This window comes from Podarcis filfolensis, assembly GCF_964270895.1.
Source record: "Podarcis filfolensis genome assembly, chromosome: 2".
Taxonomy (NCBI): Eukaryota; Metazoa; Chordata; class Lepidosauria; order Squamata; family Lacertidae; genus Podarcis; species Podarcis filfolensis.
This window is the reverse complement of record NC_139605.1, coordinates 45,708,457-45,732,205: the sequence shown is the minus strand read 5'-3', so window position 1 is coordinate 45,732,205 and position 23,749 is coordinate 45,708,457. Positions and strand designations below refer to the sequence as shown.

The window sequence follows — 23,749 nt, the reverse complement described above, 5'->3', positions numbered from 1 at the left end:
GCTGAATTATGAATTGCATGGTTATGCTATAACACCCCAGATTCCGTTTTTACCTTTGGCTCAGCACCTGCCTGCTCACCCTGCATACAATGGGAGTTAAATTTGTGGACATCACAGTAGCAAAGTTTGGCAGGTGCTGTTCAAGAGGAACAAAACTGAAGACAACAACCATTTGGTGAGCACCCTGAGGGCATCTGTCAAGACTTCCTCTGACCTGCGCCTTTTGGTCTATGGGACTAGAAAGGATAGGGACATGGTCTTCCCTTGGAGCCTGCCCCCCTCATTTACACCCAAGGCCCAGGGTGGGGTGGTACTGCCAGGCACTCCTGTAGCAGGGTCAACTCTCCATTTTGGGCAGAAGCAAGCAGGGGGGAGGAACAGCAGCCACCCCCACCCAATCCTGAGCCCCCCAGCCATTCCCCTCAGTCGGAGATCAGAGCTATGGGTGCCACAGGCTTGTCATAAACGCCCTAGCCTGGCCTCCTGCCCCAAGTACACAGGAGGCCAGTATTAAGGTAGGATTGAACTGCTGCTCCAGTCAGTTTCTGTATATAGAATGTGGGGGATCTTTGCCTCAGGCAGGAAAAAATGTCTTGGGGATCTTTGCCTCAGGCAGGAAAAAATGTCTTGGGCCAGACCTGTTCTTCATTACCTCAGTGTGAAAGCCCTGGGAGGCCATGATAACAAAATGATTAGCCTTTGGCCCTGAGCCAAAGGAAGCTCGCCCAGAAAGAGCTGAGAGAGAAGGATGAAAAGTCAACCTGATTGTGCACCTGCACCAGAGGCAGGAATTCAGTTACATCAGGCATAGGCAAACTCGGCCCTCCAGATGTTTTGGGACTACAACTCCCATGATCCCTAGCTAACAGGACCAGTGGTCAGGGATGATGGGAATTGTAGTCCCAAAACATCTGGAGGGCTGAGTTTGCCTATGCCTGAGTTACCTTAACTGTAATAATCTGTTGCAGGTCCCTTTAATGTTTGCTAACGTCATTTCTCATTCAGACACCAAGACGTGAGTCTTGTCTCTTCATTCCTTGAATGTGGGAATATCTGTGACCCAGAGCGTACATTTACCCAGCCTCACCCAGCAAACAAGTGCACTGATTCCTCTCATAAAAGCGAAGTTGGGATTAGATCATACTTTCATTACCCGTAACCTTTTCCCTGCCAGGCTCCTAAAACACCCTAATCTCCCCCTTGACTCCCACCATTTCCTACAGAGTGTGTCCTTGCTCAGAGCCTGGAAAAACATCTTGGGAATGTTCCCTCCTTTAAACAGTGTTGTCTAATCATTCAGCTGCAGTTCTCTGAGTCATAGTATAGCACTAGGAATGAATCAATTTAATCCCTTAACCTTGATGTTTGTATCTCAGAAGTTTCTCTGTAATGGTTGGACAGTTTATTTTCATGGCAGAATGTTTGCAGAGAGGTTTCTGGCTTTATCTTCCTATTAAGAAAAATAAAATCAATACTGGCAATTAAGCCAAAACCCACAAAACAGTAAGCACCCCCACACCTCCTTAAAGCAGTGGCACTTTGTGATTTAAGAGACGTCCCTCAATTCTCTTCCCTCCTCTTCCAGCTCCAGGTTGCAACTGAACATGGTATCTTCTTCATTTCCTTTCTGCTAATGAGTAGATAGGAAAAGTGCACTCTTGCCACTCATATAACTCGGAGACAGTGAACATGAGGCTGACCCTTTCCTTTCTGCACTCAAAATCTAACCGGGAACTCTTCCGTATATTATTTTGTAGCTGTCTGTATGTTTAAGGGTAGCAAGGTTTGACAAATTACTTGTTTCCACCAGTCACTTTATCAGGGAAAAAAAAAGTCATTGTTTGACAAAATGCCAGTTCATTTTTCGGAATACCCAGGCATAGGAAATGAGCCAGAGTTATTTTTTTGCAGAATTTTAAAGCAGCAGCAAAGAGAGAAGAGATGTTTACATTGGGGATCGGGGTGAACCTTGTCATCTGAGATTATGTTTAAGACATGTTCATCACCTTTTTCAACACAAAAATAATGACGTTAACAAATCTCTCTGTACAGACAAGGCTTTTCCTGAGGAAACAATAGAAATATGAGAATTGCTTTAATGGGGTAGAATGTGGATAATATTACACACATGCCACCTTTTGAAATACGGCCTGCTGAATGTTTTCCTCTATGTACACTGAACACAGCAAGCCAAATCACCTTCTTAATGGCAGACAACCCTTCAATAAAAATTGATGTGCTTTTTTCCTCATTTTATTTTTTTGTCCTCAAGATGGTGATAAGGATCCAATGAAGAGACTAGGAAGCTCTGGTACCAGAGCATTCATGCAAATCATTCGCAATCTATGTGCTCCTGCAAACAATGGCGAAGCCCTACCTGGATAAGTTCTGTACATTCTGGAGAAAGAGCAGGGCATTTCTGTTTGAAGCCTGGACCAACAACTGTCATGGGTGCCTTCTGAGTGGGCAGCAGCTGCCGGTCACATCTTTTAAACTTTCAAAGAGTTTGCCTTCATTGGCATCCCACTTATATGGTAGAAAGGGGTTTTGGGTGGAGAGAAGTACTGGGCTAGGCTGGTGTCTTGCCCATCACTGGTGGCTGCCTAGGCTTTCCCTAGCTCACTCACAACCTTGTGCTCAGCCTTCATTCTTAAAGACTGCTGGCAGGATGAGACATAGACATAAAACTTCTTACACTGTCAAACTATGTCACAGAATCATGGAACTGTACCGTTGGAAGGACCCGAAGCGTCATCTAGTCCAACCCCCTGCAATGCAGGAATCTCAGCAAAAGCATTCATGACAGATGGCCATCCAACCGCTGCTTAAAAATCTCCAAGGAAGGAGAGCCTACCACCTCCTGAAGAAGAAGAAGAAGAAGAAGAAGAAGAAGAAGAAGAAGAAGAAGAGTAGTAGTTTGGATTTGATATCCCACTTTATCACTACCCAAAGGAGTCTCAAAGCGGCTAACAATCTCCTTTCCCTTCCTCTCCCACAACAAACACTCTGTGAGGTGAGTGGGGCTGAGAGACTTCAGAGAAGTGTGACTGGCCCAAGGTCACCCAGCAGCTGCATGTGGAGGAGCGGAGATGCAAACCCGGTTCACCAGATTACGAGTCCACCACTCTTAACCACTACACCACACTTGCTCTCCTGAGGGAGTCCATTCCACTGTTAACAGTTCTTACTGTCAGAAAGCTGTTCCTGATGTTTAGTCAGAATCTCCTTTCTTGTAACTTGAAGCCATTGGTTCGAGTCCTACGCTCTGGAGCAGAAGAAAGCAAGGTTGCTCCATCTTCCATGTGACATTTAATTATATGGATATTTAATTATAACTATCAGATCTCCGCTTGGTCTGCTCTTTTCCAGGCTAAACATACCATACTCCCTCAACCATTCCTCATAAGGCTTAGTTTCCAGACCCTTGATTTTGACTAGGAAAACATAGTCTTCCCTGTCTATTTTGGCATTTTACAGGCCTGTGTGAATGTACCCCTCTGCTGGTTAAAAGATACATAAGATATTAACTTGCATGCCATTTATTGATCTATTGCCTATTGACATTGCATGGTACGGTGACCTTATTTAATTCATACAGTAATTTTTGAATTCAGAGCCCACTGATTTCATACTTGGGGGTGCAGTAGAACCAGTTGCCGAAGAATAAATAGTTGGGATCTGATGACAGTAGCTCAGGCTTTGCAATGCTATATGTTCTGTATGCGTGTAACATGATCCAGTCCTGAAAGAAATAAAAAGCATTCACGGAGGACATACAGGTCCCTTTTGTTTTAGTTTATGTCATTGTACAACACTAGGGGGCAGACTAAAGATGCAGACTAGAGACTAGGAAGACCTTGGTCGTGCAATTATTTACTCTTTCACATCTTTCTTTTAAATATGCTGCAGTTTTGTCTCTCTTCATTATGATGGATAAACTGTACTGATCCTGCAATCATGTGCATACCAAAAATATCTCTAAACTCATATGGCTGCCTGATCAAGGCAACCTTAGGTATTTCCTTAACTGACAAGAGTAAGCCTAAAAAGAGAGTTGTAAAAGAAACTAATGGCCAGGGAAAGAAAACCATTTTATAATAAGTTTAAAATATGCCAGGTGTCAGCTTCTGGAATGAGCCATTTTTAGCCTCGGGGTTACAGCTCCCTTCCCGTCTAGTTTCAAATTGTTAGAGGGGGAGGAAAGTGGATATGCAACTCTCCATTTATTTATTTATTTTTAAATCTCCCCCCCCCCCCATGGGGGAGATGCACAAAGCCACTGGAGACACTCTATAATATTCTTCAGTTCAGGTTCAGTACCTTGACAGCGTTAAAGTGAACATGCCCTTATGTAACCATTGTAGTATCCTTTCTATATATTTCTATATATTTTTTAATTAATTAATTTTCACATTATCATTATATAAACCATAACAAACAAATACAATTAAAAAAAAGAAAAGAAAACATTTTCACACCATATTTAATTTATATTTTGGGAGTACTCAGATCCCTTGACTTCCCTCCAATTGCTCCCCTGGTTCTTTTATAATATCTTATATTGTTCATGTCTACAATTTCCTTATCCTTAATTAGTACAAATTTTAAACATTATCGTAGTATCCTTTCTATATTTACCATTTCTTTTTTTAAAAGTTGATTACATTTATGAAAGATTTGTATAAATGTTCTACGTAAACTGCTCAGAGATTATTATTTTTTAATTAAGCGGGCTATACATTTTGTTAAATAAATATATTGGTACCTAGTACTTATAGAATTAAGTCTTTCCTTGAGTTTCTTATTTTCAGTTTGATTTCATTTTAGCTTTGTCTCTGCTTTTCCCAAGTCTGATTTTGCAAAGTAAGGTTGGCTGGAAATGGCTTTCCAAAACTGACTTGCAAAATGTACTTGGCGTGAAATACAGCAGTAAGTAGCTCCGCAGGACTTCCTTCTATGCATATACAGTGGTACCTTGGTCCTCAAATTTAATCCATTCCGGGAGTCCGTTCGACTCCCGAAACCATTCAAAGACCAAGGCACGGCTTCTAATTGGCTGCAGGAGCTTCCTGCACTCAATCGGAACCCGTGTCGGACATTCGGCTTCCGAAAAAGTTCGCAAACCGGCATTCGGGAACTGATTTGTTCGACAACTAAGCTGTTTGAGAACCAAGAAGCTGCCCAGACCGCCTGTCGGCTACTGAGCCAAGGCGTTTGTTTGGGGCTATAAGGCTCTACACAGCTCAGGACCAGGTTATGTAAGAAAACACCTCCTACTGTAAGAAGAATCTGTAGAGGAGGCCTATTTAACCACACCACAATCTACAGGCGTTTGTCTTGTTTTGGTATCAAGGCAGGCCTTCTGTGTGGGCACCAGCTCTAGGGTGCTTCCACAGACAGCTGAAATGCATCTATTTACTCAGTTGTCTCCTTGGCTACCACGTCAGTCCCTGATACACTAGGGTTATTGTACTGATAATTTGCTAATGATCTGACTTTATGGTGTACTTTGATGAGGTGTTGTTGCTGTGCACCACTCTGCATCTCTTACTTGGCATGAAAAACAGTAGATAAATTATTTTAATATAAATACATAAGATGGTGAGGGATATACAGTGGTACCTCAGGTTACATACGCTTCAGGTTACATACGCTTCAGGTTACAGACTCCGCTAACCCAGAAATAGTGCTTCAGGTTAAGAACTTTGCTTCAGGATGAGAACAGAAATCGTGCTCCGGCGGTGCGGCAGCAGCAGGAGGCCCCATTAGCTAAAGTGGTGCTTCAGGTTAAGAACAGTTTCAGGTTAAGAACGGACTTCCGGAACGAATTAAGTACTTAACCCGAGATACCACTGTATCTATCTGTTGGGTGGAGGAGGTCTGGCAAAGTCTGCCATGGTGTATTGAGGTTTGGAAGCAAAGTATTTAAAAGTGTAGTGTATGTTTCTGTGGTAGTCAGTCAGAAAGTGATCAACACCTTCTCCCATCTAGGTGGCTGCCTCAACCGCTGTGAGTTATAACTTTGTCATAAGCAAACTGGTGCTGATATACTGCATGGGAAAATAGTTAGCTGGTTGTGGCAATAACAAAACTGACATCCACACTCTCTGCAGACATAACTAAAGCTTGCCTGTGTGTTAAATAGGATTGTAAGGTGTTTATTTTAACTCATTTTTACAAAAAAGATAATAATAATCAAAGGTCCTTTCATAGTTTATTACTTTTCAGTGCTTACCGATATAAAAACAGTAGATGGCTGTTTTTATTCCGCCTTCAGTTCATGCCCATTCTATAGGCTCATGATTGAGGACAGTGTGAATCATGGGGATTGTGAGGTCAAGATAAGAAGTCATATAAATAGGAACGACCTTTTCAGGCAATCTGTGACACATTTCCCCTCAAATGTTTATAGCCATTCAGTTCCTTTCCAAATCACATTAAGTGCCATTTTTGTACTGTCTTGGGTTGGTCATCCATCTCATTTGTGTAAGACAAAAACCTGCCACCTTCTCATTTTATCTTCTCTTGCAGATAATAGAAAGAGGAACAAAAGTGTACACGATAGCCTTGAACTTGTAGGAGGGGGCAGTGAAAGTGAAGCTTAAGGAAAGCTGCCTCATCCTTCTTATTGATCCATGTCCCTCAGAATGTCTTGCATAAGACTGAAGCTAAAGTTTGTTTATAAATATGCTGCCATTGAAATAATGTTGTCCAGAAATGAAAGTGAGATAATATTCCATTTTGCCACTGTTATTTGGAGTGCCACTAGTGGTCTTTGTATTTTGCCTTGGATGCTACTTTTAGTCCTGATTTAACCTATTCCCTAGAGGGCAAATTGTCCCGTCCCGCCATTCCACTTGTGGGTTGCTCCTCATCCATAGTATACATACATGGAGTGCCACTATTTACCTCAAAACACCTGAAACCACAGTTCTTGCAGTCCCTTTAAGTGGGAATTTGGATTAGCTGGGGAGAAATTGAAAGCTTAGTCTTATATAGTTGTTTTCTTACGGTAAAATGGAATTAATTCAGTCTTTGATTCTTTGGGGAAAGTGGAAGGTAATGTAGTTAATCATGTAACAGGGACAGGCAATTCTTGGTGTTGTAAATTTCTTTCTTGGTTTAAATTTATCTCTTCAAAGGAAAAGCAAATTACTTTTTTGACTAGCAGACTTTCTGCCTCTGGAAATTGTACTTCCAGAATTAGCAAACGGATTGTTTTTATCCTGAATACAGAATACCAGTGGTATGTAGAATGTATTTTGCTTGTGGTTAAAACTGTCTTTACTGCAAAGAACAATCACTGAATCATATCACCAATACAATTCTAATGTTTATTTTTCAATGTGGCAGACAGGTAGCGTCTTGTCAGAGGCAAGCATATCTGCAAGTGAAATAATGACTCTTTAATTAAGATAATTATAAAATAGGAATGTAAATACTTAAGGTGCAGTATGTCTGCACTTTTTTTCTTTCTTTCACATTATTCAGACACTTACCTTGCATTCCTGAATCCCTCCTGACCCCCTCCCCTCTCAGTCCTGGATGATGATAGCAGGATAGACAAAAGGCAATCTCAGCTACTAAACTCTGTTTAGAATGGGTGGCTCATTTGATCTCAGATAGAGCGGTGGAGTACATTTTTTCATAATGTCATGTGGCCTTTCCATTGCTTTCTCTTTCCATGTCCTCTCCTGTTTGTTTCCTCTGCACTGATAATAATAATAAAAAGCCAGTGACACCCACTGACACCGGAGCCAACTCCCTAGAATTCCTTTTCAGAGTTATTTTTTTCAAGCTCATGGATAGATACTGGCTGCATTTGGCTACAACCAGGCTTTAAACTTAATCTCTATGACTTGCAGTGGGAATCTTGACTCGAGCCATCTATTCATAGACAGTCAGATGGCAAGCACCCTCTTCAGAGTCCAAGCAACACTGGAAGGGCAGGAAGGGCAGGGGAACTCATAGGCTGGCCTTGGCCCCAATCCTGCTTGTGGTTCCCAGGCCTTCAGGCATTAAGCAGGAAGGTCTGAAGGGGACTTTGGCAAGGGCATATTAGAAGCCACCCCTGGCATTGGGAGCCCTGACAATGCAGAAGTTTCTAACTGCATTCAGCTGGTTGTGGTGAGATGCCTCCTCCAGACCTTTGTGTTCAATACACAAAGTTATGGGATGGGAAAGTTGGGTGTGGGGCTTGCACACGCAGTGACATAGCATGTGGGCAGGGGCACAGGGGCATTTGTCCTGAATTCAAAATTGTTAGGAGTGCAAAATTTCAACACCTGGTGCCGCCTCCATCACTGGGCTCCACTGAAAACAGCTTCTCCCTGCGAACCAAGAAGTGACCTCTCCAGACAATGGAACAACTCTTCTTCTCTTATCTCTGTGGCTGTGATTTCTTGGGTGTGATGCAGGTGCCGTTGGGCAGTTGAATGTGTATGCGTACACCGTCCATTTCCCTCCCTCCCTCTCTCCCACCCACCCACCCACCACTCCGTGCAGTCCCAAGTTCTGGCAGCCCATGCTGCGCCACGGTGCATGTGCGATTCTGCTGCATGTTCTTTGCATGTTCCCTTGAATACCTGAAGAGCGTGATTGTCTTAAACAATTATGTGAGAACTTCAATGTATGTCCATTGCGTAACTGATCTTGCTTTTGCCAGGCCAACTTTTTTCAGTCTGGAAGCAAATCATCTGGAGTATTTCATACTTACCTGCAGCTCCAACTAACAGTTGCCCCCAGTCTGCAGAAGTGAAGAGAAGTACACTCTGGCCTCTGCCTCCACCCAGAAGGCAAGGGCTGCTGTGTCACCTGTGGCAGCTCCAACCAAGCAAGTCAGATCAGCCTGACACCACCACCCTCCCAGCCCAGTGGATATAAATGCCTGTTAACACCTCAACACTTTTTCCTGGCCTTCAAAGACTGGCCCGCCTGCTCTGCCTTTTCCCTCCACGTCCCTTCCCTTGTGTGTCTTGTCTTTTTTGGTTTGTAAGCCTGTCTCTATTATTATTGATGTGAGTTGCTTTTGGGAGACCACATTTGCCTGCACATTGGAATAAAGATACCATACACTGTATAATATAATCTTTGCAATGCAAGAAAATGGGACAAAACTTTTGAGGCTGGATTCAATGATATGGATGTTAGTTTTTCAATCTTTTTGAAATTATCTTCTAAAGGGGGGGGCATGTTGTATCCAATATAATCTGACTTAGAGCAGGCCCATTAAAGTGAATAGACATGACTAACTTAGCATCATTAATGTCAGTGGGCCAAACTCTGAGTAGAACTTAGCTGGCTACAATCCAATAATTTTTGTGCGCTTTTTACCCCAAAATGGGAAGTACAGTATTTCAAATCTTCCTCACAAGTGTCTCCCTTCTGGAAGATTTCCAAGCCTGATTTGCAGGGGCTAGCATGCACAGAAGGGGTGTGCATGTTTTTAGATGTTCCTATTTTATCTGAAAGCCACTCTGAGTGCCTGTCAGGGAAAAAGGTGTGTGTGTGTGTAAGTGTGTAAGTGGTGGATAAAAGCATCCAAGCAGAATCACCACCACAACACTCTCTCTCTCTCTCTCTCTCTCTCACACACACACACACATAGAGAGAGAGAGAGAGAGAGAGAGAGAGAGAGAGAGAGAGAGAGAAATATTCACAAATATTCCTCCTGCTTTTGGAGCTCTGCCCACTTCTAAAGTATGAATGATGATCAGACCCCCTGTTGGTAGAAAACGCTCTGCCTTGGTCTACTAGAGGTTGACCTAGCAGTGCAGCACATCCCTAAATACTATTTGTGTAACTCCTGAGAAAATGAAATGAATTTATCATATTCTGACAGCCATTAAATCATTAGACTCACTGCTTGTCCATGAACCAGCGCGCTCATAATTTATACTTTTATCTCCTGTGTTTCCACATCTTTAAAAGCATGAAATAATAATGCCTACCTAATTAGGGATGTAGTGACAATTATTTAATTCCTGTCTGTAAACTTCTTTGAAGTGAAAACACCTGCTTCTCCTTTGTATCGTCTGGTCATTTATAAGTATCCTGCATTGTGGGCTAGAAGAATTTCAGCTATGCCTCACAGTTCATTTGTGCCAAAGTGGAAAACCCATAAACTGAAGTACCCCAAATAGTTTAAACAAGGGTAGGCACAATATAGAACACACTAATCGTGAGTGAATGAGAAGGGGTTTTGTCTGAGGTGCCAACGGTAGATTAATTTCTTTTAGCTGCTCTGCAGTTGCAATCCTCATGGGAAGATCAGAACTGCCCCTAAGGCAGTATTGCTGGAGGTTTAGAGGAGTCAAGACTGCCTATGATGTGTGTTGTATCTCTAGGTAGTGAAAGGGGATCAGGATCAGCTGTAAACAGCAGCAAGAGCAGCGTGGATAGCCTTGTTGTCAGACTGTGCCAAGGACAACAGAGTTTCATACAATGATGAAGACTGAAACAAGGATAGCCAGGATGTTTTGGACTACAATTCCCATCAGCATAGCCCATTAGTCAAGAATGATGGAAGTTGTAGTCCACAACATCTGGAGGGCACCATATTAGCTATCGTCGAGAAAGCTTGCACATCCTGGATGAAAATTTTTTTTCCTTCCAGTAGCACCTTAAAGACCAACTAAGGTGCTACTGGAAGGAAAAAATTTTTTTGTTTTGACTATGGCAGACCAACACGGCTACCTATCTGTAACCACATCCTGGATGGTTCAGATGGAGAGTGCCCTTAAATACCTATTCTATTTATTTTTCTTGCCCACCTTTTGAGGCAACTACTCACAACTGAAGAAAAAACATACAATAAAAACAGCATCAGAGAACATCACGTACACGTGAGCCTGGATTCATACACCGCTGATTCATGTTTGTTAGTATCTCTTGGTGGTTTCCAGCAGTTCCCCATTCCCTTTGTCCTGTGTTTTCCTTTTCCATGTTCCATTTCCTACATGAGTATACATTTATATTCCTAGTCTGACATAATGTTGCAATGGAATGCAGTGGGCAGAAGGTGGCAATCAAGTCTATAACTCAGGCTACCAAGTGATCAGCAGAGGATGGAGAAGAAAATAGGAAGAGAAACTATTTATATTAAGTGACCTAAGAGCTGGATTCCCGTTAAGAAGACAAAGAAGTCCCATGGACAAGGGCTGTGTGATGTATGTGATCATTACTAGAGGGCCTGGCTGTGTGCAGCTTTTGCCACATAAACAAGTTGAATCAAATTGTAGTCTTCAACAGGAGCCATTTCAGATGCAGTCATGAAGCTCATCGACTTTCACCAGCATGACTGCATGAAACTCATTTTTATTTATTTATTTACCTGTGATGCAGATTTTCCAGAAAAAATTGGACTGGAAAATTTGTACATTTTCTGTTTGCATTGGAAAATTTCTTATGCCCTAAAGGTAAAGGACCCCTGATAGTTAAGTCCAGTCGTGACGTGCTTTTGAACTGCTAGGTTGGCAGGAGCTGGGACTGAGCAACAGGAGCTCACTCTGTTGCGGGGATTCGAACCGCCGACCTTCTGATCAGAAGGCCCTAGGCTCAGTGGTTTAGACCACAGCACCACCCGCATCTGATGCCCTAAAGAGTGATCTAATTTAGCATGTTTGCTTTTCTTGAATTTAGCAAAGCTCAACTGCAGTTGAAACTGCAAAGCTTGTATGAGTAATTTGTAATCTAATCATTGTTACTAATATTCAGTTTCAGTGATCATTGGTAAGGTGAGTCAGGACTATTTGTGCCTTGTTCCTCACTCTCACCACCCCTGTGGCTCAGTTCTTGTTTGCTTGTCTTCTCTGTCCACTAGCCTGTGTATGCTATTGTTTAACACCACACTCATGTTTGATTTGATCATGGATGAGGTTCTGCTTTGACATGACACCTGGGGATTTATCTGACCCAGGTGTGCCAGCCCAGAGGCTGCAGTGACAGGAGCCAAGGGAGTTGCTATGGTGCATAGGACATCCAGGAAACTCCTATATCTGAACGCTGTCTGCGAGGGCCTCCACCTGGTGTTCAGCAATGGAGATAGTAAACTAGGATTACTGCTGATGTACCATCCACCTTCTTGGATGTACCATCCAAGAAGATCAAACCTATCCATTCTTAAGGAAATCAGCCCTGAGTGCTCACTGGAAGGACAGATCATGAAGCTGAGGCTCCAATACTTTGGCCACCTCATGAGAAGAGAAGACTCCCTGGAAAAGACCCTGATGTTGGGAAAGATGGAGAGCACAAGGAGAAGGGGACGACAGAGGACGAGATGGTTGGATAGTGTTCTTGAAGCTACCAGCATGAGTTTGACCAAACTGCGGGAGGCAGTGGAAGACAGAAGTGCCTGGCATGCTCTGGTCCATGGGGTCACGAAGAGTCGGACACGACTAAATGACTAAACAACAACAACCATCCACCTTGTTGTTCAGCAGCTTCTCTGACCGAGCTGAAGGAGACAGTCTTGGGTGTGGCTTTAGGGAAACCTATAGTGATTTCAACATCCATGCTGTGGCTTCCTCTAGCATTTGAACTCAAGACTTCATGGCTCCCATGACGAACATGGGGCTGTCTTAAGTCGTCATCAGTCTGATACACAGGGTAGGGGACACCTCTGTCAAGGCTTCGGGAATTTTATTCCTCCCCCAGTGGCAGCAAGAAGCAGAGAAAACAAGGCAGAGTCCTTTTTAATGAGTTTATTCATTTATACAAGCAAGAGACAAAAGAATGCAGCCAGCCCTGACAATGGTATTGCTCCAACTGAGCCCCTCCTCCCTCCTTCCTAACAACAGCATTTCCCTTTACGGTGGCCACTCGTGGCCAATTGACGCTGACTCCTTTGTTCCTGCACTCTTAACGAACACCGAGTTCTGGGAGAAGCGGGGTCAGAAATACTCTCCAGTGACAGTGTGTCAGCTGGCTGCTGTACCTCTGTCTCCCCTCCCCTTCTCCTAACACTTCCCAACTCTTCTGTTCGTCTGTCACTGAGCTGTGACCTTCCTCAAACCCCTGCTGTAAATCAAGGCTGCATTCCTCTTCTCCTGCAGCGTCAGGAGAATGGGTGTGTGATCTCCACCATTCCTCCTCTATCTCGTCCCCTTGAGTCCAGTCCCTGAGAACCCTCAGCTGTGCTCCAGTTGGAGGAAAGATGGTCTGGAAATAGCAGGGTTTGATCCCTTACTGGCTAAATTTGGACTCATGGCTCCAATCTCCCGCTCACGTATAGTGGACTGATTTGGATGGTCCACCTCCAGAGATGAATGGAATGCCCTGGCATTTCTGCCACTCACACCACACACACATCCCCGCAATGGATAGACCAGTCAACTCTGTTGTTGTGTTGTGCAATAATGAGACATGCTAGGCTCTTGACACAGTCAAGAACTGTAGAACCCATTTGTACCTTAGTGTAACAGAGACCTAAGGGTAATGGAGTGGGCTGGATGGTGCCTAGAACACAAGTTGCAAAAGACATGCTGCAAAGCTGACCAAACACAAAATAAAGCTCATGATGGAGCCTACTCTGTGGTAGTGAGTGCGTCACTTCTCTTCCGCCAGGGATGTGGGTGGAACCGATCGGAAGGTCAGCGGTTCAAATCCCCTTGATGGAGTGAGCACCCGTTGCTCTGTCCCAGCTCCTGCCAACCTAGCAGTTCAAAAACACGCCAGTGGGAGTAGATAAATAGGTACCCCTGTGGCAAGAAGGTAAACGGCGTTTCCGTGAGCCCCCGTTTTCCGTCACAGTGTTCCGTTGCGCCAGAAATTGTTTAGTCATGCTGGCCACATGACCTGGAAAGCTGTCTGTGGACAAACACCAGCTCCCTCGGACTGAAAGCGAGATGAGCGCCGCACCCCATAGTTGCCTTTGGCTGGACTTAACCATCCAGGGGTCCTTTACCTTACCTCTCTTCTGCCATTGTACCCTCAACCACCCATCCAATGGAGCTTTTTTTGTAATGTTCAGGGTCTGTTAAAATATACTCACAGAAATTGAGTTTTGGACCCTTTGGAAGCCCAGTGTGACTTATTTGCAAGGCACTTGGAAGTTAAGTTGCTGTGTCTCACTCCCACAATGACTGCATAAACAGAGTGGATAGATCTGGGAGTAAGGCAAGAAAGCTGACATTCCTCAACTCAAATGGGTTCACTGGGAGGATGCTATCTACTAAATAAGGAAAGTTATGTGTTATGTTGCTATATTCACTGCTGTGCGCAAATAAAAGACTTTGGGTTCAAAACCCATATCATTTTTAGATTTTTTTAAAAATCTAGATTTTTAAAATAAAAACCCAAATTTTATGCATATTCATATGGAAGTAAATCCCAAATTGTGCCATATTATGTACAGCTCAAACGGTTACATTTCAAATATACTTACATTTCTACAGCAGTAATCTGTAAATTGGTATTAATTAGTAATATTAATACTTGGGTCTCACTATACTTAAAGCAAACAAAACCCAACAGTAAAACTAACCCTAACACGTAGAGTTCTCCAGATCCTTTTTCACACACACACACACACACACACACACACACACAACCTAATGCCACCCTCAATTTCTTTAAGAATAATCTTCATTCAGCCTCCATCCTGGACCGTATATTTTTTGCACTTGGGATATGAAAACATTTCCCCCTTCCTTTCAAATTGGTAGTCGGCACTGCAAGAGTACATTTTAACCCTTTGCAGCAGGTTCACTTTCAGTTCAACAGGATAATTGATCAGCAATTATGTAGCAGGCAGGTGGAAAATGGGAATAGGGTGGAATTTGCCTGAAAGGAAAAAAAGGATTAAAGAGACCTGGATGCATGTGTCAGGCTCTAGGTCCTTTCCTGTTTCTAACCTTGTGGTGGTGAAGTGATTGGTATCTAATTGCTTCAGGGGTTCCTCCTTGTCTTCTTCTTCTTCTTCATTTATGAACAGGTCCTGTAATTCATTTTCCTAGTACTATCATGGGGCAAATTTGTTTTGGTTTTCCTGTACGGGGCACCAGTTCTGATTCTTTGTGTGTAAGAAACGAAAAGGGTTCAATGTGTCAGTGACGTTATTTAGTTCGCTAATTGTGATTTTGTTTTTGCAACATCATACGTAGGCAATTCTGGCTGACTCTTGGGTTTACAAGTGACAGGAAATAGGTAAAATCCAGTTAGTTTCACTTAACTCCTATTGATTTCAATGGAGCTTAGGTTAGTCATCATGTTGGCACCTTGAGCTCCTCATTTTCTTTTTGCCCCATCTTTAACAGACAGCAGTGGAACGTCTCTTTTTTAAAAACAACAACAACACACAACTGTCTTTGACCTGAATGTGTATGGAATTTGTGAAACTGTGAAGAAGAAATAATGATGGACGATGACTGATCAGCAACCTTCCATGACATGCTGACTTTATATCTGTATATGAGGGAAATGAAGTTTCCTAGATGTTTAATGTAGGCTTGCCAGATATTTCTTACTTGAGGGAAATATCTCTAATTCCTAAACACTGCATCTCCGCACAATTTAATACATTTCCCTCATTCCAAAGCACAGCACTGCTGTAGTCCTGTATGGAAAAGGAACCCAGGGAAGCCAAATGGCATTTATCATTAAAGCCTGATCTAGCCACTGAAGAATGTCTTGGCTACAACCACCTCCGTTCTGCTAGGAGAAGAAGGGGGGGTGGCACCAAAAACCAAGAGAGAAGCAGAGGGAGAGATGGCAATTCAAAATGGTGGTAAGAACTTTTTGTGTTTTGATAAATCCTGAACATAAAATCAATTAGTCAATAACAATGATTGACATAAGTTTGAATAATCATATAATAAGGGGAGGATGAAAACAAAAATGAATAGTCCCGTCCCCCCCCCAAAAAAAAAAATCACCAAAAGGCACAAAATAGATACACAGTAATTTTCAGGGTCAGCCTTTATGAAATGCTAAAATATCCAACCCTATTTCAGTTAAAAACAACCTTCTTTGGGTGCACTGGGGGGGGGGAATAACTAAGTAAACCAAAGTGCAGGCATTAATTAATAGAACAATTATTATTATTATTATTATTATTATTATTATTATTAATATAACCTGCCCATCTGACTGGGTTGCCCCAACCACTTTTATACACTCTTATACATGGGGCATATGTTAAAACTTGGTTGGCACTCATGTATCTTGGGAGACAATGCAGGAGTGTACCTTTGGGATGAAGTCAAACCATTACAGAGTTACAGCTGTGACTGTAGAGACTGATACAGGAGACACATGCTTTGTTTCAGCTGAGGCAAATGAAGGCACCCAGTTGTGCTGCTCCTCCTCCCAGTGTTCTCCGTCTCTGTGCTGTCTCTGTGCTCCTCCCAGTGTTCATTCCTCCTCTGGTCACTTCTATGGATGGATGACCTGTCTGTCTGTCTGTCTCCAGGCACTGCAGTCATCCGCAATGGATTCCTACATGGTGGGGTTAATGTTGCCAGCCTTCGTGTCACATTTGTGAGGTAAAACCTAAACCAGGCATAGACAAACTTGGCCATCCAGATGTTTTGGGACTACAACTCCCACCATCCCTAGCTAACAGGACCAGTGGTCAGGGATGATGGGAGTTGTAGTCCCAAAACATCTGGAGGGCCAAGTTTGCCTATGCCTAAACTAAATCATAATGCAAGTGAGTATCACAGAAGTATCCAACCACAAATCTGCGTACATTCCATGTACCACCTGAATGAAGCTCGTGGACCACTGGTGGTCCATAGGTCACAGTTTGGGAACCTCAGGTGTTGATAGTACTGAGATAGATGGATCAATGGTCTGACTCAGTACGTCAGGCTTCCAGGAATCAGCTCCCCCCCCCCCCATGGCAGTAGATAAGCTGAACAAAGGAAAAGGAGTCTTCTTACCAGTTAGAAACTTTAATAATCACAGTGAGAGAACAAAGAACACACCTCCTATAAATGGCGGTGCTCCCAATTAAGTTCCCTCCCCCTCCATCCCTATTAAACTTCGTCACTCCTATGTCTTGTAATCTGAGTTTGGAGCCGCTGTGTTTTCTGTTCTGCCACTTTCTGAGCTCTCCGGGACTTTAGGAAAGTGGGGTGGATACTCTCCAGAGACTGAATCTGTTAGCTCTCTCTCTTCTAGTGATTCTTCTGCTAGCTGTTCCCCATCCAGTATTTCCCAGCTTCTGCCTTCTGAACTATGCCCCTTTGCAAACCACTGTTCCAAATCTATACTGTCCTCCAGCTCCTGGGAAGATTCAGGATCAGGACGAGGGGGTGGCTCCCACCATCTCTGCTCAGTACTGCCCTCCTCAGCATGGTCCCTGACACAGTATAAGGCAACTTCCTATGTTAGTATTAATATATGAGAAATTATTAATAATGATAACTAATCATATAGACTTAAACCAACCTATTGAAAACATTATTGTGATATAAATCCCCAAATTTCATCATGATTTGATTCTTAGCAACACTTTGATGTTTCTCCTCCTCCTTTACTACAATTCTGCTGTGCTAGAAACATCCAGGTTTGGTGTGGAGACACTCTGAACATTACAGCCATGATCCCTGTGGTAAGTTGTTTGTGACAGCATCTTTTTGAAAGTGTGACATGTAGGCTGGCCCTACACAAGAGGAAAGGAGAAGCCTGAGTGAATGATCCTTCATTTGGGCACTAGTGTTGAGCATTTCGTGGTTGTGGCACTGCTTAAAAGTGGAGCCAGTGTGGTGAAGTGGATCTGGATTAAAATCTCACTTAGGTTGCTTTAGACCAGGTATGAGCATGTTTTAGGCTTATGGTTTTGCTAGAACGCCAAGGTCCGCCAGGTCAAAAGTGACATCTATGGGCTGGAGCCATTATGTACTGAATCCCATAAGTCAAATATTGGAATATACAAAATATAGCCACATGCACAAAGGTCTTAAACTGGCTACCAGAACTGCACATAGACCGGCTCAAAAGCAACCAAAGAATATTCATATTTTACTGCAGAGAAACACAAAGGCTGATAAGCTACTAGCAAAAAAAAGCCAGACCTGACAGCAGTATTTTATTTTCCTTCTGATTATACAAGCTATTGTTGAATTATTGAGAGTCATGAACCCTTGCTGCAAATCCTTCAGCAATCTACCATATGCCCATTCCTGCCTTAGATTAGGAACATAGGAGGCTGCACTGTCCTGAGTCAGACTATTGGTTCAGTATCATCTACACTGACTGCTAGACCCTCTCCGGAGTTTCAGGCAGGGAACTTTTCCAAACTCTGGAGATGCCAGAGTTTGAACCCAGCACCTTTTACATTCAAAGCAAATGCTCCATCACTGAACTACGGCCCTTGCCCATAAACTGACAAGTGGTGTGTGATCTCTCTCATAGGGTTGCTGTGAAGATAAAACAGAAAAAGCCACCATGAGCTTCACTGAGGAAGAGCATAGCATATGTAGAAAATAAATAAGATGAAACACACAGGCATTTCCTCTTCCTCGCTGTCCTCAGCCTGACATTTAGCCCCCACCATCATTCTGAAATGTGTTTCAGATTGATTTCCCCCCACCCCACCCCCCAAAAATTCATTTACAGATTCGTCTCCTTTGCCACCTGTTGTTCCAGTAACTAATATTTTAATAGAAGCTGGTATTGATTTATAGCTTTTGGTTTCCCTTCCCCGCTTTGTTCTATGGAACAGCAATGACTTCACTTAGCTAGTATGATGACAATAATAATAATAAAAATCTTCGCAGATAATTAAATGCACAAACTCCCCAAGGCAATGCTTCCTTCTGGCCTGAACCACTTAAACTTTAAAAGGAGCTGGAAAGTGTTAAAGCCTCTATCATTTCAATACTGGAACATGAAATTTGTGACCAGATGCATTAAATACCATTCCTTTAATAGGAAAAAAAATGCTTTCATTTTAACAATCAGTGACTTTTTTCTTTTCTTTTCTTTACTAATTGTGCATATTATGCAAGTCCTTTAATATAATTGTGTCGATTGAATAAGAGATCTGATTTAAGACACTCTATTAAATTACTGGCAGTGGTGGCCAGAGGCTAGGAGTGTTCTTCTTTCATTCCATTCATATTGCAGATCAAGGATCCAGTTCCAAGAGTAGTAAAAGGATACATGTTACAGAATACACCTCCACCTTTTGCTGGTTCTCTTAAACTTTTTTAAAAAAACGTCTGTAAGCTTAATAAGGAAGAATTAATAAGATGCATTCCTTCCAGGTATGTTACTGACATCAGTCTTTCATATTTCTGCCATATGACAGAGAGATAAAGGCTGTAATTCTATGCACACATACCTGGGAGTAAGACCAGTGAGACTTACTTCTGACTAGACACAATAGGACTGTGCTGGGTTTGATCCAGGCTTAGTCATCCTTAATATAGACCCATTGCAACCATTGTGATTTAACAGGACTAACCTAATCTGGCTTGCTCTGAGCATGACTAAATCTGGATCAAACCCAACAGATTTAATGTGCATTTAAAAGGAGCAAAATTCTACTTTCAGTTGCGGACTTCACTCTGCTCCAACAGCAGAACACATCTTACACTGGGGTACAGTCAATATGTATACAGTGGGTGAGATTCACCTAATGAGCTCCATCAGAGGAAGCCCTGCACAAGGACTTTTGGTTGTGCAATGGGGCTTCCTTCCTTTCCACCCCTGTGTGCCCTCTGAGTCCCCCAAAACTGGCTTGGCATGGAGGGGTTAGAATAACGTCAAAAACATAACAAGATTGGTCTTGCTTCAGTTCCAGGGAAACTGAAGCCCAACCTCTGGGATTCAGCTTCAGTTAGTTGGCTCAGATTATCCAAGAGATGTTGCTACAAAGCTGAAAGCATGTGCTCAAGCCACAGCATGCATTACTGCATCAGTGTGTGGATCCATAAGCAAACCTTCATTCATAGATCTAAGTGACTGGGGTGGGATAGAGAGAAGTGGCTTCTCAGAGACCCTGGTCCAGAAGCATATGAGGATTCACACCCAAGTGTTAGAAACTTGAATCTAACCCAGTAGAAAAATTGGTAGCCAGTGCAGTGCTTTCAACAGAGGTGCCACATGCAGAAGCATTCTGCACTAGCTGCAGCTTCTGGACCAAATTCAAGGGCAACTGCATGTTAAGTGCAGCTATTCCTGTCCAACAATGGCCGTTGCTGGTGACAAAGATGGTCAAAGGCACCCCTGAGCCTCCAGTGATAATGCTAGATCAAGAAACAGCCCTAAGCTCCCCACCTGTGTTCTTTCTGAAGGTGTGTAACCCCATCCCAGCAGGCAACCCAAAACAACTCACCCACACAGCCTCCAACCTCTGGGATTCAGCTGCAGTTTGTTAGCTCACATTACCTCCTGATTCAGATGCTCCAGAGAAATGGAGCTGTCCTTGTGCTCCAAATCTAGTGAGTGGTCACAACAATCTCATGTAGGTGTTGAACTAAACACCTATGGTAGCAATTGAGATTAATTTGAGGCATGATTTATAGTCTCATGTTGACCACATAATTTTTAGTTAATCATAGTGCAATCAATGCCCCATTTTAACTGTTCTATCAACGTTGAATATGTATTTACTGAGAAATGGTATTTACTGAGGGACACGGGTGGCGCTGTGGTCTAAACCATTGAACCTCTTGGGCTTGCCAATCAGAAGGTTGGCGGTTTGAATCCCTGCGACGGGGTGAGCTCCCATTGCTCTGTCCCAGCTCCTGCCAACCTAGCAGTTCGAAAGCACACCAGTGTGAGTAGATAAATAGGTACTGCTGTGGCGGGAAAGTCAATGGCATTTCTGTGCGCTCTGGTTTTTGTTACGGTGTTCTGTTGCACCAGAAGCAGTTTAGTCATGCTGACCACATGACCTGGAAAGCTGTCTGTGGACAAACGCCGGCTCCCTCAGCCTGAAAGTGAGATGAGCACCGCAACCCCATAGTCACCTTTGACTGCACTTAACTGTCCGGGGGTCCTTTACCTTTTTACCTTACTGAGAAATATTTTGTTTACAAGTATTTCCCTTGTACAGGCAGAGAATTTGTCTCAAAGTCAAGACCAGAAATGTCCAGGGGCGGGGGGATGGTGTTAAGAAGCAAAGCAAAGGAGATGTGGGAAGTGAAAGCAAGGACAAACATTAAGGGCAAGTGTTAAGAAAGAAACCCAGTTGCCACAGAGAACATTTGCAATTCTAAGCACGGGCCCTTGGGCCCTTGTTGATGTTCTGTAATGAGTGAGTAAGAATGACGCAGGCAGCTAAAAGTGGAGGACGGGGTTCTTCGCTCTATTAGAAAGGCCAAATGCTGTCTTCATTTCAGATTGCTCAGCTTCATTACATTCAGAGCAGGTTGCACATGTATGTGATGGCAGACTTTGGCCTCCATCCAGGAGACATTGATTACACGGTCACCAGAGCTAATCACAATCAATGGTGCCAAGAAATTAGGTCATCCTAGTCCAAAACCCAGTCGTATGTGTACTGCAGGATGATAACAGGGACACCAGCAAAATGAATCTGAAAAAGGCAAACATTAGCCCAGTGCTTTGAACTCAGGAGGCAGGCGGCAAGACACACAAAGGAAGGAGTCTGTGACCAGGACTCTACAATTCCATCCCCTTTGGATTCAATAGGACTTACTTCTACATAGACATGGTTAGGTTTGTGCTCACAGCTCCTGCGCAAGAGTTAACCTTGGCTTCTGCTTATCCAGAAAAACAGCAGCTTCAGTTGTTGCAGAAGAAGAAATGAACTTCTCGAAGCTATAATAAGCTGGATAAGCTCATTTCATTTATGGAGCCTTGCTTTTCATGTTTGGTTAAAGCCTGCCATATGAAGGAATTCGCTGGACATCCCATGGTGGTCTGGGGCTATGGGTGTCCTATGCCATTGGAAAACTGCCTGAACATTGCCCCCTAAAATTGACTCTTGCTTACATTTGCCAAAATGTTTTCATTATGTCTCCTAGTGTAGCCACTGTTTCAAGAGGTGTGAATCCATGTTTATGGCCAGCTGTGTACCTGAGGGAGCAGTTTTGAAAAAGATCTCTACAGTAGCAACCTCCCGAAACCTTGCTTCCACAATTCCACAAAGGGCAATGTAAGGGACTGTGCCAGAAACCATGCCTGAACTGGGGGACTCTGGGAACTCTGGCCATCAGTCAAGACATTGGTGAGCCTTCACAACAATCAGGCATAATGGAAGATATATTGGGTAAAAACTAGTCCAGTTGACATTAGTGTGGGAGGTTTCTCATCTTGGTTTTTATCAGGCTTTTGACCGAAATCCTGTGCTTCCTTTTTCATTAAACTTATAAACAATCTTCCCTAGTAAAGGGGTTAATTTTAAGCTCATTCATCTTACACAGACGTGAAATATTTTCTCCAGCACATAAATTACAAATTTTAATAAACCAGGACTTTGATTGCTCTATGTGGTTTGACCTGCATTGTAATCTAGGAGAGACGACTTGACACGGTTCCAAAAGTCAGTTTCTGTTTTGCATGTTAGAAGATCTACAAATTTGGGCATGTACAGGTTTTCATGGCCTATGAGCAAACAATATTGTTGCTCAAAAATTATTTGACCAGCTCGTGAAAATAATTGCTTTTGCCGGAAAGTGATCATTATTCGCTTAGAAAAAAGTTCAATTCATTGTTAACATGGATTATCTTTAATTTATGTTCATATACCCTACAATCATTTCCCCACTCAAATTAAACTGGGTTTGTAATTGGAAACAAGGCTTCAATTTCACCCTACAGCCATGATCACTGAATTTCTTTCAACTGAGAATGCACGATCCAAAATCTGGAAATGTTTCAAGGTCAAGTTCAGTTCCTTGGTGTTCTGAGTTACTAAATCCAAGCTTCTGTGTAATGCAAAAGCTTTGTGTATATTTTCTGCAAATTCAAAAGAATTCAGCAGAGATTGTATGGTTGTGATATATGCGAATATATGAATCAATGATCGTGTTTTATTTTTTTATTATATTTATACCCCACATTTCCCCCAAGACCTCACAACAACCCTATGAGGTAAAATAGGCTGAATAGTCCCAGGTCACCTGGTAAGATTATTGAGTGAGCAGGAATTTGAACCTGGGTCTCCCTGGTGCCCTAGTCCAACACTCTAACCACTACACCACACTGGCTAACCATTTTATTTAATAGCATATTTATTTAGTATTATGTTATATATTTATCTGCTACATTCCTATCCCGTCTCAAGAAGGTGCATGTGGTTTTCCTTGCTTCCATTTTATCTTCACGACAACGCTGCAGCTAGGCTGGGATAACAACTGGCCCAAGGTCACCCAATGAGCTTCACGATTCAGTGGGGATTTGACCCTGGGCCTCCATAGTCGTAGTCTGATGCCTTAATCACTACACCACACTGGCATATGATATTCAAGCATACTGACCATGACTAATTTTTTCAGATATTTAGCTTTTCAAATATATTGTGAATAAACAGTTATCTACATGACTGTTGTGTTTTCTTCCAAGTGATTTTTCTTCTACTGCCATGTTTCAGAGCAACAGTGGTCAAAGTTCTCCATTTAAATTAGTGGTTTGGAATTAGCAAAATACAGATGAGAAATGATATCCTCTGTATTTAGATAGCCCTTTTGCCTAGACCCTCTCAGATATCCAGGGAGGCTTGAGTCACTGCCAGCTTTTGGGGATCCCTAGCCAGATAATCAGAGAAGACATGTTCATCACATAGAACATCATGGGGTTGGGTGGGTATCTGCAGTTGTGGGGAATTGGTATG

At 42.9% G+C, this 23,749-nt stretch overlaps 1 long non-coding RNA gene across 1 annotated transcript; it reads left to right on the top strand.

Annotated features, from left to right (window-relative positions):
- On the top strand, positions 1 to 23,456 carry LOC310757690. The gene is made up of 3 exons (XR_014545415.1): positions 1 to 175; positions 15,536 to 15,724; positions 21,648 to 23,456. It is a non-coding gene; the product is annotated as an uncharacterized lncRNA (long non-coding RNA).
- Positions 23,457 to 23,749: the final 293 nt, after the last annotated feature.